This window comes from Anomaloglossus baeobatrachus, chromosome 3 (assembly GCF_048569485.1).
Source record: "Anomaloglossus baeobatrachus isolate aAnoBae1 chromosome 3, aAnoBae1.hap1, whole genome shotgun sequence".
Lineage (NCBI taxonomy): Eukaryota > Metazoa > Chordata > Amphibia > Anura > Aromobatidae > Anomaloglossus > Anomaloglossus baeobatrachus.
Genome location: NC_134355.1, coordinates 314,885,650 through 314,903,259, shown reverse-complemented (window position 1 = coordinate 314,903,259; position 17,610 = coordinate 314,885,650).

The following is a 17,610-nucleotide window of genomic DNA, read 5'->3' as shown; positions in this document are numbered from 1 at the left end:
AGTGATTTAGTATGAACAGGAACTGTGTCCACATTCTCCTGCACAGCTGTTCGGTCACTTCTTCAATCCAAGTCACGGTCCCGGAAACAGCACGTTCCGGTGACCAGCTCCGCTTCGCCATCTTGCCTCTGCGTCGCCCAGGAACGTTATGGCAGAGTCCTGGCATCCCTGCTTCTCTTTCACTTTCGCTACAATCAGGCACGCCCCCTCGGTTTTCTCCCAGCACTCTTTCGCACGCTGTGGCCCTCTGGGAACTTCCGGTTCCTGTTTCAGGCTGAGGACGAAGGGCGGGTCTTCGGCTTTGCGCCCTTTCCCGAGGAAGATGGCGCTTTGGCACGAAAAAAAGCAGAAAAATGACGGGCATCGCGGGAAAAAGGATTTGGACCCGCGGACTTCACTTTTCAAAGCACACGTCACCCAGGTAAGTGGGTCCTGCTCGCATCCCGTTTGTGACGCCAAGATTTTCGAGGTGTGCCGCCCCAGCGACAGCCGACGGGCTACTCGGATCCAGATCCGCAGTGGCTTGAGGAGTCTCCGGACCCAAGGCGGGGTCGCGCGGCCGCTCTAAATGAAAAAGGGGGAAAATATTTACATAAGGGGGGTGAAAAGACAAAGTTCGTGACGCAACCCACGGGTCGTGGTAATGTGGGATACCACCGCTGCCGAGTGTTTGGGGGGAGTGCCCGGGAGCGATGGGGTGGCAGCCTATGATGCTAACCCCTCTGTGGGCAGGGGAAAGGTATCTCGGGGCTCGGCCGTGAGAGTATGGGGACCCCACGGGAGGAGAGGGGCACAACGTACTCACACAGTCCAGGAATTCTGACACTGACAACGGGTAAACCAAAGTCCTGAATGCCCTGTAGATGTTGTTGGAGCACGCTGGGTCCGTGCCCTTTTGGCGTTGCTGGTTGGTCTGAAGCCTTGTCCCTTGGCACTGTGTTTACTCTGTGTGGATCTCTTTTGCCTGAAACTACTCGGGTCCCGCTAAACCGTGTGGCTAACGGAGTGAGCTTGCTCTCAAGGTTTACGCTTGGGATTTTCTGGACGATTTTGGGAAGTCCTATCCCTCTCGGTGCGCTAGTACCCCGATTTTGGAGTGGGTGGGGAATGGCTCGTGAAGACTCCGTCCTCGTCGGGTAAATTACTGGGCTGCGTGAAGCTACTTCCCACCCTAGGGTCCGCGTACCCCGTCGTGCCCTGGCCCCTGCCTGGTTGTAGCACAAAGCCGCCAATCTGCCCTCTGTGGCAGTACCATGCCCCCTGACACTACACCCTGCGACCGGGGTTCCAGCCCCTTCCAGGCCAGGCCAACGTCCGGCACATGGGACGGGTACAGGAGCCCAGCTCCGCAGCGTGACCTTTCACTGTCACTGCTCGAACCGAACTGAACTGAACACTGACACTTCTGGCCCTCCTTCTACCATTCCTCCATCTGGGTGGCCCTATTCCCCTCAGGCTGCCCAATGGGTGTTTTGTGGGTGTGGTGCAGAGTGTTTCTCAGGATTTGTGTATACCTGTTCTTAGCAACACCAAAGGGACAGGACCCATAACCATGGAGGAGCAGGTACCCTGCATAAGGGCAGATTGCACAGTACCCTTGTTACAACCTGATAGGCCAGGGCATCACACATCAGGGAGCTACAAGATACTGCATTCCCACAAGGATGCAGGGCCTACCTCCAGGGTACCCAGAAGACCAGTGCCGGTACCAGCAAAACATTCCAGTTAATCCCTGTTTTTCCACAAATTCCCCAATGACTGGTGACAGACTAGGGTAGGACCCATTGGATGGCCACCCAGAGGTGGAGCCAATCCAGTCCACTAGATGACCAGGTGGGAGGGGCAGACAATGGACAGTCGGTCTTCAGGGGTCTATGAAGAGGCAGGAAAGAGAGTGAAAGCACTGACAGGAGTGTGACAATGACCTGAGGGCCCAGGCATTTGGTTGCCAATGGAGTACTGTGGAGTACTCCCGGAACCATAGCACCAACGGGGTACAGAATCCTAGGTCAGGTAAACGCTCCAGGCAGACCTGATAAAATCTGCACAGTGAGGGGACCATCAAGGACCTCACTTACCTTGAAGTTCAGGACTCAGTAGCAATGGGAGAACTGCGGAACAGGACCAGAGACTCTGACTGCATAGGGGTCACACTACCGTCATACGGACTACAGTTGAGAAACTACCAGGAGGGGACCCCCAGATGCTCCAAGCCACAGGGACCCATAAAGTCAAGACAGGTGCAGGGAAAAGAAGCCACCAGGTCACTAACTGGCACTGGGACTAAGGGGACCTGCGGTTAAGACCAGCCTACCTCGGGTGACCAGTTTATATCTCACCGTGAGTAAAGGGACCAGTTGCACTGCAACCACGTGTGTGGCCTACCTTCTTTCCGCACCCATCAACATCATCTATCCCCCCCGGGGCCTGACCCTACTTGCAGAGGGCTCAACGTCCAGGCTGCCACTAAACTCCAGCCCCAGTAGTGAGAACTGTGCAGCGGCGACTCCACTAATTAGCCACAACCCGCAAGTGGCGTCACAATATAAACTTTATTCAAATCTTCCCTGTAAATATACCGTAAATCTTTTAAAAAGCACCCAGGGCACGGGACCGGGCAATGGCCACCAAGTGGCATTTCCTCAGCAGTACACCGCCCGATACCAAGTACCCCATAGCCGTGGGCGACACCGTTTTTTTCCTGGTGCCACAAACAGGATTGGACTAGACCCAGTTATACCGGGTGACGTATGCCTTATGGACTGTGTTAATTACTGGTGAAACCATTGCCATTTTGTGTGGAAAATTGACTGCGCCACAGCAATGGTGAAAAAGGCGCGAAGCGAGACCCTGCCTCCTGGGAGTGACTGTTATGTGAAAACAAAACTGGAAGCAGGGAGCCCGGAGGCCCTGCTACAGAATGCCTCCAGGAATGTTACTAATAACATCATGTCTGCATCAGAGGATTGTGCAGGTGAACCGGGTCACCCAGAGACCTGGAGCACGGAGAGGCTAGAGGCGGAGGTCCAGTGGCTGTATTGGACCTTGCATGCGCAATAGCTCCAGCGCATTGAGAAGTGGCGGGTAGAGTTGATGTAAGTGGTGGCGATCATGCGGGCCCAGGAGAGTAGGGTGCCGTTTGTCCAGGCCACACCAACCTATATGCCGGAGTCCATCCTCGATCAGGCCACATCCCCGCCAGATCCAGTCAGACCTGAACCGGTCACATCACCTTCTCCGGAGGAGAAGGACCAAGTGGCACAGACTTTCCCAGCCAGATCAGACCCAGCCGCATCACCTTCTCCGGAGGAAAAGGATCAAGTGATACCGCCATCTGATCCAGTGACCACAGACCAGGTTGCAGTGTCATCAGGAGCCGCGGTGGAGGCCGCCACCATCGCTGATGATTACTCCCAGGTACTGTGCCCAGTCGCTTTTGGGGGTCCGGCAGGCCTGATCTCTGAGCTGATATGGGTCCCGCATGCGGGGGGTGAGTTCCCTGGTATTGTGCTAACGAGATACATGGTATCCGAGATCTGGGTTCCAGAACAAGGGGGACCTGTCTACGAACCCGTTGTGGTCCCATTTCCAATCTGGCGTCAGATCGGTTCCCAGATACAGCCTTGTGTGCCAGCGGAGATTGTTGCAGAGAAACCAGCTCCACTCCCACTTCAGCACCAGTTCCCCAGCTACCACCAGGAGGCAGTAGAGGTGCACGGGATCAGTGTACCCAGACTGTGAGTGCTGATCACAGAAGGCCAGTTGATCCAGATGGCCCCTTTCCAGTACCCTGGTAGCTGTAAAAAAGAGTGAATCAGCTCACCACCATGTATTCATTCCAGGAAGGAAAATCCGGACGGTGCTCGTGGGTCAAGAAGGCTATAGTCAATCGAAAAAAAGGTGGATCCCCAGCACAGAGAACGTCCATAGAAACTTGAAATACAGTTAAAATTTCATTTTATTCCAATAATGATTTAAAAAGGGGGAAGAAGGAATAAAACATAACTCCTCTGATCTACGCGTTTCAGACACGATCGTCCTTAGTCATGATCCATCAGTCATGGATCATGACTAAGGACGATTGCGTCTGAAACATGTAGATCGGAGGAGTTATGTTTTATTCCTTCTTCCCCCTTTTTTAATCATTATTGGAATAAAATGAAATTTTAACTGTATTTCAAGTTTCTATGGACGTTCTTTGTGCAGGGGATCCGCTATTTTTTGATTGACAACAGCCTGGTAGCTGTATCTGTGATTCCCTGACAAAATCAGGGTGTCACAGATGACTGCACCCCTCTACTAGGTGCAGGATTCTCTCCTCCTTGGCCGTCTAACACAACCACACACAGGTACATACACCAGCCACAAAAGCCTAGTCACCCCCCCTAGGACAATAGGGACACACCAGTTGGGGGGGTCAGGCAGATGGTGACGCCCACCTAGGGGTCCTGAGGTGTCAAGGGGAGGGAACAAGTCAGTTAGAAGTGGAGAGTGAAAGTGAGAGGAGTGAAGTGGTAGTCGGCGTTTGTAGCTCCCGGACTACCTGAGCTGACTAGGTGGCAGACGGCAGAGCAGGGCCACAGGCGATGGAGATCCAGTCATGGGAGACCTTAAGTGGACCGGGGCAGGGTAGTAGCCCGCCAGTGTCGACAGCGGGAATCCGGTCCGGAAGCCGTGCACAGTCGCGGTACCTGGACCCTAGGGCGAATACAGCTGCAAGCACCTTGTCAATTAGCCAGCAGGGGAAAAGATTCCACGTCTTGTCCCACTAGCAGCCCAGATAGAGCGAGACGGAAGCCCAACGAGGGGGATAGGGTATCTGCAAGTGGCTGTAAAAATCCCAAGGGTTAGATCTCGTGGGCCACATCTCCCACAGAAAAGTCACTGGGAGTGGACTTTCCCAGTTTCATGCGGACTAGTCAACACACAGGAGAACAACACAGAAGTGCAGGAGGAATGGCCCCTGTCCTGTCTACTGGTGTGCAGGACCCGAGCACACCCCTCCGGAGGCTACCGGCATTTGGTTTACTATCTGGACTCTGTGTGATTTTATTCAAAACAGTGAGTACACCGGTATCATCCGGTCCAGCCCTGCAGACTGCGTCCCAGCATATCACCTACACCTGGGGCCCGGGACAACATCTCCCCTACCCGTGGAGGGGATACCATCCTGCTGCCCCCTCCATCAGCCCCGGGTGCCCCATAACAAGGCAGTGGTGGTGTCACCAACAATCACCGCAACCCACGGGTGGCGTCACACTTACAAACTCTCACCTGTAAATAACCCCTTTTATTTTGTTGTGGGCGACGGACGACTGCACGAGCCACAGCAACAGCAACGATCCCAGCAACTCGAGCCACAGCAACGATCCCAGATCCGAGCGTTCCGAGCAGCCCCCTGCCGTGGTCTGTTACCCCGTCCGCAACATATCCTGCTAAGCTACCAAAAATGTTCCTTTTTGATGACTGTTACAATTTAAGTATAGAAAAGAATAAATTAAAATGTTGATTTATAATGTTGCAAAATATTGATAAAAATGGACCTCAACTGCAGGACTGGCAGCAGTTAAAAACTTTGACCTGTAAATAGTTGCACCAGTTGTGCAGTACCAGAGTACACATTACCAGTGGACCCTAATTACCATCGCCACCAAGGAGAGGATGGTTGCAGGAAGGGTCTGCTGCAGAGGCGGCCAAGACCTGGTCACCATGGAAACCGATGACATGCCTCCAAAAGGGTTTTGGGACCAGGACCTTTGGGTGGTGGGTGACGAGAAAAGAAGTACTCCAGTTGAAGCGTTCAAGAATGCACCTCCCCTGCGTGGGAAGAATGTCAATGTTAATGTTTACTTGTATAATAAAAAGTGTTAACCTGGGTCACTTTGCAGCCAGAGGACCTGCTGGAATTAACCAAGGGGAAATGTAGCACCCCTGAAGCCATCAGGGAGCTACAAGGTACTGCATCCCCACAAGGATGCAGGGCCTACCCCCAGGGTACCCAGAAAACCAGTGCATGTACCAGCAAAACATTCCAGTTAATCCCTGTTTTTCCCCAAATTCCCCAATGATTGGTGACAGACTAGGGTAGGACCCAGTGGATGGCCACCCAGAGGTGGAGCCAATCCAGTCCACTAGATGACCAGGTGGGAGGGGCAGACAGTGGACAGTCAGACTGCAGGAGTCGGTGAAAAGGCAGGAGAGAGAGTGGAAGTACTGACAGGAGTGTGACCGTGGCCTGAGGGCCCAGGCATTTGGTTGCCGGTGGAGTACGGTGGAGTACTCTCGAAACCATAGCACAAACGGGGTACAGAATCCTAGGTCAGGCAAACGCTCCAGGCAGACCTGATGAAATCTGCACAGTGAGGGGATCATCAAGGACCTCACTGACCTTCAAGTTCGGGACTCAGTAGCAACGAGAGAACCGGGGAACGGGACCAGAGACTCTGACCCCACAGGGTTAACGCTACTGTCATACGGACTACAGTTGAGAAACTACTAGGAAGGGACCCACAGACGCTCCAAGCCACGGGGACCCACCAAACCAAGTCAGATGCAGGGGAAAGAAGCCACCAGGTCACTAAACTGGCACTGGGGCTAAGGGGACCTGCGGTTAAGACCAGCCTGCCTCGCGTGACCAATTTACATTTCACCGTGGGTAAATGAACCAGTTAGACTGCAACCCCATGTGTAACCTGCCTTCTTTCCGTGCCCATCAACATCATCTATCCCCCCCGGGGCCTGGCCCTACTTGTGGGAGGGCCCGACATCCAGGCTGCCACTAAACACCAGCCCCATTAGTGAGAACTGTGCAGCGGCGGTTCCACTAATTAGCCGCAACCCACAAGTGGCGTCACGATATAAACTTTATTCAAATGTTCCTTGTAGATATACCCTTTTTAAAAAGCACCTGTTGCGGGCGGGGGCCGCTACCGCTTCTTTGGGTCCGCTTGGATTCGGGGTCACTGCTGTGGCTCGAGTGGTGACCGGACCTGGGATCGCACGGCCGTCCGTCCTCACAGCCATCAGAAAGAGGAATATTTACAGAGGGTTTGTTGTGTCGGTGATGCCACCTGTGGGTTGCGGTGAGGGATGGTGACACCGCCACTGCCTGGTGATGGGGCGCCCGGGGCTGGTCTAGCGGGGCAGCAAGATGGGATCCCCTCCACGGGTAGGGGAGGCGTAGTCCCGGGTCCCGTGGTCGGTACACAGGAGTACTGGCTGCTGGAGGTGGCGTGCCGGGTTAGACTGGGGGTCAGTGGTGTACTCACAGTTCAGTAATCTCACACAAGTCCAGTGGTAAACCAAGTTGCCAGTGAACGGCTGACGTTGGAGGTTGTATTCAGGTCCCACACCCGGGTTAGTGAACAAGTGTCCCTTCCTCCTGCACTCTGTGTTTGTCTCTTCTGTTGGACGACTTTGCATGGAACAGAGAATGTTATGATCCGGAACCATGGAAGCCCACCATAACTCATTGGTAAAAGGTGACAAGAGCATTGGCAACTAATCTGGCCGCCATCCCCTTACTAACCATCAACACTAGAAGTAGCCGAGGGGTGAACTAACATCCTGTGCACCGCGAACCCAGCCGGAGAACTAGCTATCCTAAAGGAAGGAAAGATGAATAACTCTCTGACTCAGAAAATAGATAAAGAATAGGAAGCCCCCCAGATTCAAAGACTGCGGTGATATAGGAAAACACAATACACAGATAGATGATAGGATTAGCAAAAGGTGAGGCCCTACTGACTAAATAGGACAGGATATGAAAGGGACTGATGGTGGCCAGAGAAAAACGCTGCAAAAATCCAAAAACCTGATAGTACAAAAAGGCCCTCAGATCACTAGATCTGCACTCCGTCCTATACCAGGCGCTCTTGTCATACCAATGAACAGAAAGCAGGAATGATAACAAATTCAAGACGCAACAAACATATGGACTTATAGGAGCAATACTCCAAACAAAGCTGCAGGGAGCTTCCCAGCTAAGCAACTGAGAGGGAAGATCCCTGCATGCAAATAAACTGAAAACAACCACAGTAAATGACAAACTCAGATAAGAGCAAAAAAGAAGCAAACAACAAATAAAGAGCCAAGCACTTATCTGGGGTAGATGTGGTCTGGAGCAGGATGAAGCAGGTTGGTGAGCAAAGAACAACTGACATCCGGCATAGCCTGCTAGTAGACCAGGGTTTAAATAGGCAGAGAGTTAGCAATGGAAATGCCCATTGCTTAACACACCTGGTCTCTGTTCAAACCATTCCTAGCCACAATAGGGAGCCTCACTGCAGCAAAAGCATAACTGACATTCACAACAGGAGAAGTCCACTCCCGGTACTGTGTATGCTTGGGAGCTGTGGCCCGCGAAATCTGATATTGGGATTTCTGTGGGTTCTGACGGACACCCTATCCCCCGCATTGGGCTTCCGTTTTGCTCTCTGGGCACCTGGAGAACAAGGTCTGAAACCTTGTCCTCTGCTGGTTGATTAACAAGGGGCATGCAACCTTCCTCGTCCTAGGGTCCAGACACCCCTTCTGTGCACGTGCTCCGGTCTGGATTCCCGCTGTCGGTACCGGCGGGCTACGACCCTACCCCGGTCCACTTAAGGTCTCCTGTGACCGGATCTCCGTCACCTGTGGCCCTGTTTTCTGTCTGCCACCTAGCCAGGTAGTCCAGGGGCCCCTACCCCTGACTCCACTGCTGTCAACACTTCACTACTCCTTGACTCAACTCTGTCCTCCAACTTGTCTGTCTCAGACTGAACTAAACTCCTGTGTTCCCACCCCTGACACCTCAGGACCCCTAGTTGGGCATTCTCATCCGCTTGATCCCGCCAACTGGTGTGTCCTTATGTCATGTCCCCACCGGAGCCCGCTTCTGCGACTTCTGCTCCGATCGCCAGACGACACCGTGTTCCCACCATGGATAGTGCTGGTGATGGGAGAGGAGTCGGTGCCCGTGGCTCTGCGGAGCACAGGCTCCGCTCATCCACTAAGCTGGGTTTCCCTGGAAGCTGCAGTACCACTGGCTAACTGTAGGTGGCGTGTGTGTCTTCCAGCTGAAGTTGGCAACATTCACCTGCAGCCAATGGGAAGACACCACACCCTTCTTATTCCCCCTCCTATCATATGACCACTGCCAGAGATAGTTCTGTACTTTTATCTCATGTGCTGTTTGTATGTTGATTCCTGTGCGCTGACCTTTTGCTTGTTTTTTGACTACCCTCCTGCCTGTCATTTTTGTACCTTGCTGCCAGTTCCGGACTTGACCTCTGCTTTGTCTCCTCACTACGCCCTTGCCTGCCGATTCGGTTCCTGTTTTGCATCTCCTGGTTTTTGACCCTGCCTGATGACCACGGACTACAGCCTACCACAGGTAGTGATCTCTGGAGCTCTGTGTAATTCTACATCCCTGTATAGGGGTTAAAGGGTTGCAGAGTTCTTGGGGTCCTGCTTTGTGAGAGGCTTTTCTCTAGACTCCCCTTACAGCCAGTCTGAGTCTGTGGCTCCAATCAGGCATTATATTATCTCTGGCCCACTAACACAAAAAAAAAGAGATGGATCATCTCCAAACTGTGATGGACCAGGTGCTGACCCTGTCTGGCTTGGGTCAGGGACTCGCACAGCAAGTACAAGAGCTCCAATCTGCCCAGGTTCAAGCTTCTGCATCACCTCCCTCATCATGTCCAGAGTCCTGTCGACGTCAAGGGAGCAGATCACGTTGGGGAGATCATCATGGAGAGCCTGGATATCAGAGACAATTGCTTCCAGAGCAGCAACTGCACCTGAGTGAGCCCCAGGATACACACTCAGGCGCCAAGGTACTTCCTCCAGACCCTATAAAGTTAATGTTACCTGTCTCATTGTCTCACCAGGGAAAAGCTGTGTGGCTGCAGGCTTTTGTTGATTGTGGCTTTGCTGCTAATTTCATAAATTCTGATGTAGCAAAAGAGCTGGGTTTGCCTTTGCTGAGACTGAACTCTCCCATTAAAATCTCTGCTATTGATAATACCCCTCTCACTCAGGGTGTGGTTAACTTTGTAACTCCAGAAATCTCCATGCTTGTTGGGGCTCTGCATGTAAAATCAGTGTCATTTTTTGTTCTTGAGAACCTGACAGCAGCAGTGGTATTGGGCATGCCATGGCTGCGCAACATAACCCTGTCATAGACTGACACCAGGGTGAGATTGTGCGCTGGAGCCCTGAGTGTCAGGAGACGTGTATGTCATTATCTGTTAACCTGACCAGAGCTGAACCTATCTTCATACCTCATGCATTCAGGGATTTTACTGATGTGTTCTCTGTTTTGTGTTCTCTGAAAAATTACCTCCACACAGAGATTATGACTGCCCCATAGACTTGGTCCCCAATTCCCGACTCCCCAAGGGTAAGATTTATAATCTTTCTAGTCCAGAACATCACGCCATGAAAGATTATATAGCAGATAGTCTGCAGAGAGGGTTTATCAGACCATCCAGGTCACCAGTCGGCGCTGGATTCTTTTTTGTGGAGAAAAAAGATGGTGGCCTCAGACCTTGTATTGACTACCGTGAACTTAATGCTATTACTGTAAAGAATCAGTACCCTCTGCCACTCATCCCTGATCTCTTTAACCAGCTCACAGGAGCCCGGTATTTCACGAAGCTGGATCTCAGGGGTGTATATAACCTAATCCGCAGAGAAGGAGATGAGTGGAAAACAGCATTTAACACTCCAGAGGGACACTATGAGTACCTAGTAATGCCTTTTGGATTAAGTAATGCGCCGCCTGTTTTTCAGAACTTTGTTAATGACATTTTCAGAGATATTTGTGGTCAGTATGTGGTGGTCTACAGAATCTATGGATGGTAAGCTGCTGAGTGTCATCAGAAAGAAAGGGGGCTATATTGCACACTACTGCTATATTGGTCACTCATTTTTTGGATTTTGTTTTTGCCTGTCAGAAATGTTTATTTCTAAATTTTGTGCAGTTATATTGGTTTACCTGGTGAAAATAAACAAGTGAGATGGGAATATATTTGGTTTTTATTAGGTTGCCTAATAATTCTGCACAGTAATAGTTACCTGCACAAACAGATTACCTCCTCAGATAGCCAAACCTAAAAAACCCCACTCCAACTTCCAAAAATATTAAGCTTTGAAATTTTAGTCTTTTGGGTTGATTGAGAACGAACATAGTTGTTAATCAATAATAAAAAAATCTTTAAAATACAACTTGCCTAATAATTCTGCACACGGTGTATACGCCCCTAGTAACTTCAACAAGAGCATATACAAGGGTGTGTCCAGCTCACCTCACTGCTTTAGGAGACCATCATCTCACCATGCAGGGATCCATTTGGAGTCAGCCCGCTCCCTTGGCATCCAGAATTCAAAAAAAGTTGATCCAGCATGGTTTCAGTAATTTAAAATAAAAGTCCTTTATTGAAGAAATATTAAAAAATCCATCATGCCATGCTAGGAGGACGCGTTTCAGACTAGTTGTCCTTACTCAGTCTCCCCTAGTAACTTGTATGCCGGCCCCCAGTAGCTTATATGTCCCCCCAGTAACTTGTATGTCCCCCCCAGATGTGCGCTGTTTATTATGTTAATATTTTATTGTATTTTTTTTATCGCATTGGGGGCCCCATTCAGACTTTTGCTATGGGGCCCCATGATTTCTATGTACGCCCCTGCCTCTACAGTCACCTCACTGACTACTCTCCACAGTCTGCCCCTCCCACCTGGTCAACTAGTGGACTGGAGTGGCTCCACCTCTAGGAGGCCATCCATGGTCCCACCCTAGCTGGGTACCATTGTATGGGAGAATGTTGGGGAAAACTGGGATTACCAGGGTTTTTGTTGGTACCGGCACTGGGGTTCTGGGCCCCTAAGGGGGTAGGCCCTGCATCCTTGTTGGGATGCAGAACCTTGTAGCACCTTGATGGCTTCAGGGGTGCTACATTCCCCCTTGGTTAATTCCAGCATGTCCTCGTGCTGCAAGGTTAACCGGTTACAATTTTTTAAAGTAAAATATAAACAGGTCTTCCCACATAGGGGAGGTTCATCACTTAAAACGTTACAATCTGGGTTTCCCTCCCTGCACCGGAGGCAGGTCACCGGTTCCACTGGTGACCAGGTCCGGACCATCTCTGACCCGTACCTTTCCTGCACCTGGCCTCTCCTAGTGGCAGTGCTTACAGCAATGTCCGCTGGATGGGTGTACCCTTGTGGGGCACAACTGGTGCAACTATTTACAAGAACAAAAGTTTTTATCAACACATCAAACTGGTAACTTGGCAATATGGAACAGTCCAATATTCAAACAATAAAACAATTTTCAGTAAACAGTTCAACTCAATGTTACATCTCTACATATTTACAGTTAGGTCCAGAAATATTTGGACAGTGACACAATTTTCGCGAGTTGGGCTCTGCATGCCACCACATTGGATTTGAAATGAAACCTCTACAACAGAATTCAAGTGCAGATTGTAACGTTTAATTTGAAGGTTTGAACAAAAATATCTGATAGAAATTGTAGGAATTGTACACATTTCTTTACAAACACTCCACATTTTAGGAGGTCAAAAGTAATTGGACAAATAAACCAAACCCAAACAAAATATTTTTATTTTCAATATTTTGTTGTGAATCCTTTGGAGGCAATCACTGCCTTAAGTCTGGAACCCATGGACCTCACCAAACGCTGGATTTCCTCCTTCTTAATGCTCTGCCAGGCTTTTACAGCCGCAGCCTTCAGGTCTTGCTTGTTTGTGGGTCTTTCCGTCTTAAGTCTGGATTTGAGCAAGTGAAATGCATGCTCAATTGGGTTAAGATCTGGTGATTGACTTGGCCATTGCAGAATGTTCCACTTTTTTGCACTCATGAACTCCTGGGTAGCTTTGGCTGTATGCTTGGGGTCATTGTCCATCTGTACTATGAAGCGCCGTCCGATCAACTTTGCGGCATTTGGCTGAATCTGGGCTGAAAGTATATCCCGGTACACTTCAGAATTCATCCGGCTACTCTTGTCTGCTGTTATGTCATCAATAAACACAAGTGACCCAGTGCCATTGAAAGCCATGCATGCCCATGCCATCACGTTGCCTCCACCATGTTTTACAGAGGATGTGGTGTGCCTTGGATCATGTGCCGTTCCCTTTCTTCTCCAAACTTTTTTCTTCCCATCATTCTGGTACAGGTTGATCTTTGTCTCATCTGTCCATAGAATACTTTTCCAGAACTGAGCTGGCTTCATGATGTGTTTTTCAGCAAATTTAACTCTGGCCTGTCTATTTTTGGAATTGATGAATGGTTTGCATCTAGATGTGAACCCTTTGTATTTACCTTCATGCAGTCTTCTCTTTACTGTTGACTTAGAGACAGATACACCTACTTCACTGAGAGTGTTCTGGACTTCAGTTGATGTTGTGAACGGGTTCTTCTTCACCAAAGAAAGTATGCGGCAATCATCCACCACTGTTGTCATCCGTGGACGCCCAGGCCTTTTTGAGTTCCCAAGCTCACCAGTCAATTCCTTTTTTCTCAGAAAGTACCCGACTGTTGATTTTGCTACTCCAAGCATGTCTGCTATCTCTCTGATGGATTTTTTCTTTTCTTTCAGCCTCAGGATGTTCTGCTTCACCTCAATTGAGAGTTCTTTAGACCGCATGTTGTCTGGTCACAGCAACAGCTTCCAAATGCAAAACCACACACCTGTAATCAACCCCAGACCTTTTAACTACTTCATTGATTACAAGTTAACGAGGGAGACGCCTTCAGAGTTAATTGCAGCCCTTAGAGTCCCTTGTCCAATTACTTTTGGTCCCTTGAAAAAGAGGAGGCTATGCATTACAGAGCTATGATTCCTAAACCCTTTCTCTGATTTGGATGTGAAAACTCTCATATTGCACCTGGGAGTGTGCACTTTCAGCCCATATTATATATATCAAATTGTATTTCTGAACATGTTTTTGTAAACAGCTAAAATAACAAAACTTGTGTCACTGTCCAAATATTTCTGGCCCTGACTGTACATTTACTTTTGTACATTTTTACTTTCTGTACCTGAGCGGAGGTTAACCTAGGTTACTGTGGGTTGATCTACGCAAACCTTGCGTGTCAATTTGCCTTTGTAGTGCTCTTGTATCTGGTGTTTGTGTCACTCTAGTGTTTCTAAGTGAACTGTTTGTCTGTCACTTCTCAATCTTCTATGTTGAGTGTCTTGAAGTGTACTTTCTATAGGCTCCTCTGGTGTTACTACAACAGGTATTTCTTCTGGAGCTGGAGTTACTTCTTCTTGGATGACTTCTTGATGGATTTCTTCCACTGGTTGCGGGAATGTAATCACTAGTACAAGGATTGCTCCATTATATTGAGGCCAGTTCTCAGGAAAATCTCCAAGTATTGTGTGTATCACCTTTTCTTTTGGTTCTCACACTTCAGGGATACTGGGAATCTCTTCTTGAGGTTTTAATTGTTCTGGACATTTCTTTAAATGGTCCCTGGATTCTGTAGATGTAGTTTTCCCTTGATCTTTGGTAATTACACTTCTTGTTGTCTCTGTTAGAAGGTAACACGGTGGGGGGCGTGGCCTGGACATGATGGTGTGAGGACGTCTCCTTGCAGAGCTCCTACACCCACCGCCAGGAAATTGCTATATCGCGGCCTCTCCGCCGACTGATGCCTCCCAAAAGAAAGCCCCAGGTAGTACTTACTGCGGGGCCCGGACCAGCGACCCCAAAAACAGCAGGGAGGATGGAGCGGTTCCTCAGCGGGCCCTTTCCTGCCCTGAAGTGCCCAGCGAGCAGCGGCGGCAAGATGGCGCCGATCCCCACGCTGCGTCCTCCAGGAGGGGAATCCCCAGGCGCAGCGGCTCGGGAGAAGTCGGCAGCTGCAGTGATGAGACCGCAGGAGGAAGCGGTGCCAGGAGCTGGAGCGGTCCGTGCGACGGGGAGAGGAGGCTGTGTGGAGCGTGCCTGCAGCGATGCCCACAGGACGGCGATGGGGGAGGTGCGGCCCCATGTGGGGGAAGGTGAGGGGATCCGGAGCAGCGGGGGGGAGGCCCAGAATGAAGACTCGTTGACCGGGCCACTGTCCGAGTTGCCCCTGGACCCTGAGAGGGGGAGCTGCCCCCTGTCCCTGTCTGAGGGATCGCCTGGCAGGGACATCCCAGCGGTTTTCCTCCCAGCGGAGGGGCCCCCCCTGTGCGACCCATCCATCCTCCCCTCACAGCAAATAGGCCTTCCCCAGGCTTCACAAGACCTTCAGGCACTGAGAGAGCTCATCCTGGCCCTCCCAAATAAGAGTGACCTGGACGCACTGGTCCGCAGAATTGAACAGTCTCACCAGCAAGCCATCTCCTCAGTGAGGGAGGAGATGGGTGCCCTAGAAGATAGAGTCACGGCCACTGAACAAGACCAGGAGTCCTTGGAATGCAGAGTATCACGCCTGGAAAAGGACTGTGAGGCATATAACGCCCGGGCCATGGACATGGCACTATTGTTAGACGATCAAGAAAACAGAGGCCGTCGTAACAATATGAGGTTAAAGGGTATTCAAGAGGACTGGCCTGCTGAGGCTCTCCGCTTCATAGTGCAAGAAATATTTAATAAAGTCACCGCCAGACCAATGGATGCCACATACATATGTGACAGAGTCCACACAGTTGCTAGAGCCTATCAAGGAGCCAATTCCTCCAATGCAAGAGATGTCCTTTGCCGCTTACATTATTATACGGATAAGGAATAGATCCTGAGGAAGGCCTGGGAGTTCGGACCGGTGAAGATGGATGGGGCGGTTATCAAGCTTTTTCCGGACGTTTTCAGTCGCACTCTCTACATGAGGCATCAGCTTCACCCACTACTGATAAAAATCAAAGAGGTGAACGCCTCGTACCGCTGGGGGCACCCGTTCCATCGTCCGGAAGGGGTCATCTACATTTTCGTTGAGACGTCCTGCGGAGCTACCGGGACTGTTCAAGTTTTTGGATCTGCCTGACCTTACCATCCCTGATTGGCTATCCTGGGAGTCCATGGGTCCCCCAACGCGGAGAAGAGAAAAGGATCCAGCATCGTCGCCAGCCGGGGGATGGGGCTGAAAAGTCAGCTCGGCACTATTTCTAGCTACAGGGGAAGTTGAACTGTGTCCATTCACGTTGGAAAGGGCCCCTGGCCTATCATCTTTGGAGGGGCTTTTGCGGTTGATCCCCTCTTCGCCTCGTTGGTGGGGAGGGTGTGGGATGGTGCATGGTTTGGGGGGTGACGGAGGAGAGGCCGTCAGAGTTTTAAATTAGTTTCGCCTCTGGCACTTGCACAGGGGCGTTAGTCAGTTTACTCTAGGGTGGTGGGTGGGGGGCTCCATATGAGTGTTCATACCCGACCCCGTCGGTACTGTCCTAGTAGGCCTAGGGCGGGTACATAGGTCTGTGAGCTCCTTGTGAGCGGTCTATCCTTTCTTCTTTCGTCTTTCGTTTCTTTGTTCTCCTCTTTTCTTCTCGTTCCTAACCCTTCTCTTTTCTCCTCTCCCTACTCCGCTTTCCTTTCACAGCCTTCAGCTTTCTTCCTTCCCTCCCCCTCTTCCCACCTTCCTCAGAGTCTCCCCCTAGTGGTGTGTTTGTCTGTCTTGTCCTTGTCGTTTATCCGTAGGCCCTCGTAACCGTCATGAAGCAGTCATCCAGACCTGACCTTCGAGTGGGATCTCTAAATGTCAAGGGCCTTCACAGTCCAGAGAAACGATCAATCCTCATGAATCTGTTGTGGAGAAGGCGACTTCAGGTAATCTTCCTACAGGAAACGCATTACTGCCTAGATAAACCTTACAAGCTTTCGGACCGGAGATATTCTACGGTCTACCATTCCCCATCCCCTGATTCACGGTCCAGGGGGACTAGCATCCTGGTTGCGAGTTCTCTACCATGGGAGCTGATAGAGGCCCGCACGGACAAGGAGGGGAGACAGATTTTGATAAAGGGTCGGGTCCAGTCCCAGGTCTTCACTTTTGCATCCCTCTACCTGCCCAATACGGGACAGTGTAGTGCCCTGTTGCAATTCCTGAACATCTTGGACGAGTTTTCAGAAGGCACATTGATAATGGGAGGGGACTTTAATTTTGTCATGGATCCAGGGGTGGATACTTCGAAGGGGGTCTCTAACATGCCCAAGGCCGCTCATGGCCGGATCAGGCGTGGCCTCCATGAACACCAGTTAGTAGACACGTGGAGGTTGCAGCATCCGGCAGACAGGGACTACTCCTTCTACTCAGCGGTTCATGACTCATATTCAAGGCTGGACCACTTCTTTATCAGATATAGAGACCTCCACTGCCTGCTGGATGCTGAAATAGACGAGATTGTGTTTTCCGATCATGCCTTGATAGTCCTTAATGTTTCCCTGGGGCGCCCAATTATTAAACAGGGCCAGTGGACTTTGAATACTTCACTATTGGCTGACCAGGTGACTATGCTGGAGGTACAGACGGCGGTAAAAGAATATTTTGACCTCTGCGCGGGGGGAGACACTACGCCTGCTGTAACGTGGGAAGCCCATAAATGTGTAGTTAGAGGACTGTTTATAAAACATGGAGCCCGAATGAAGAGGGAGAGGAATGCGGAGATGTAATCTTTATTAGCCG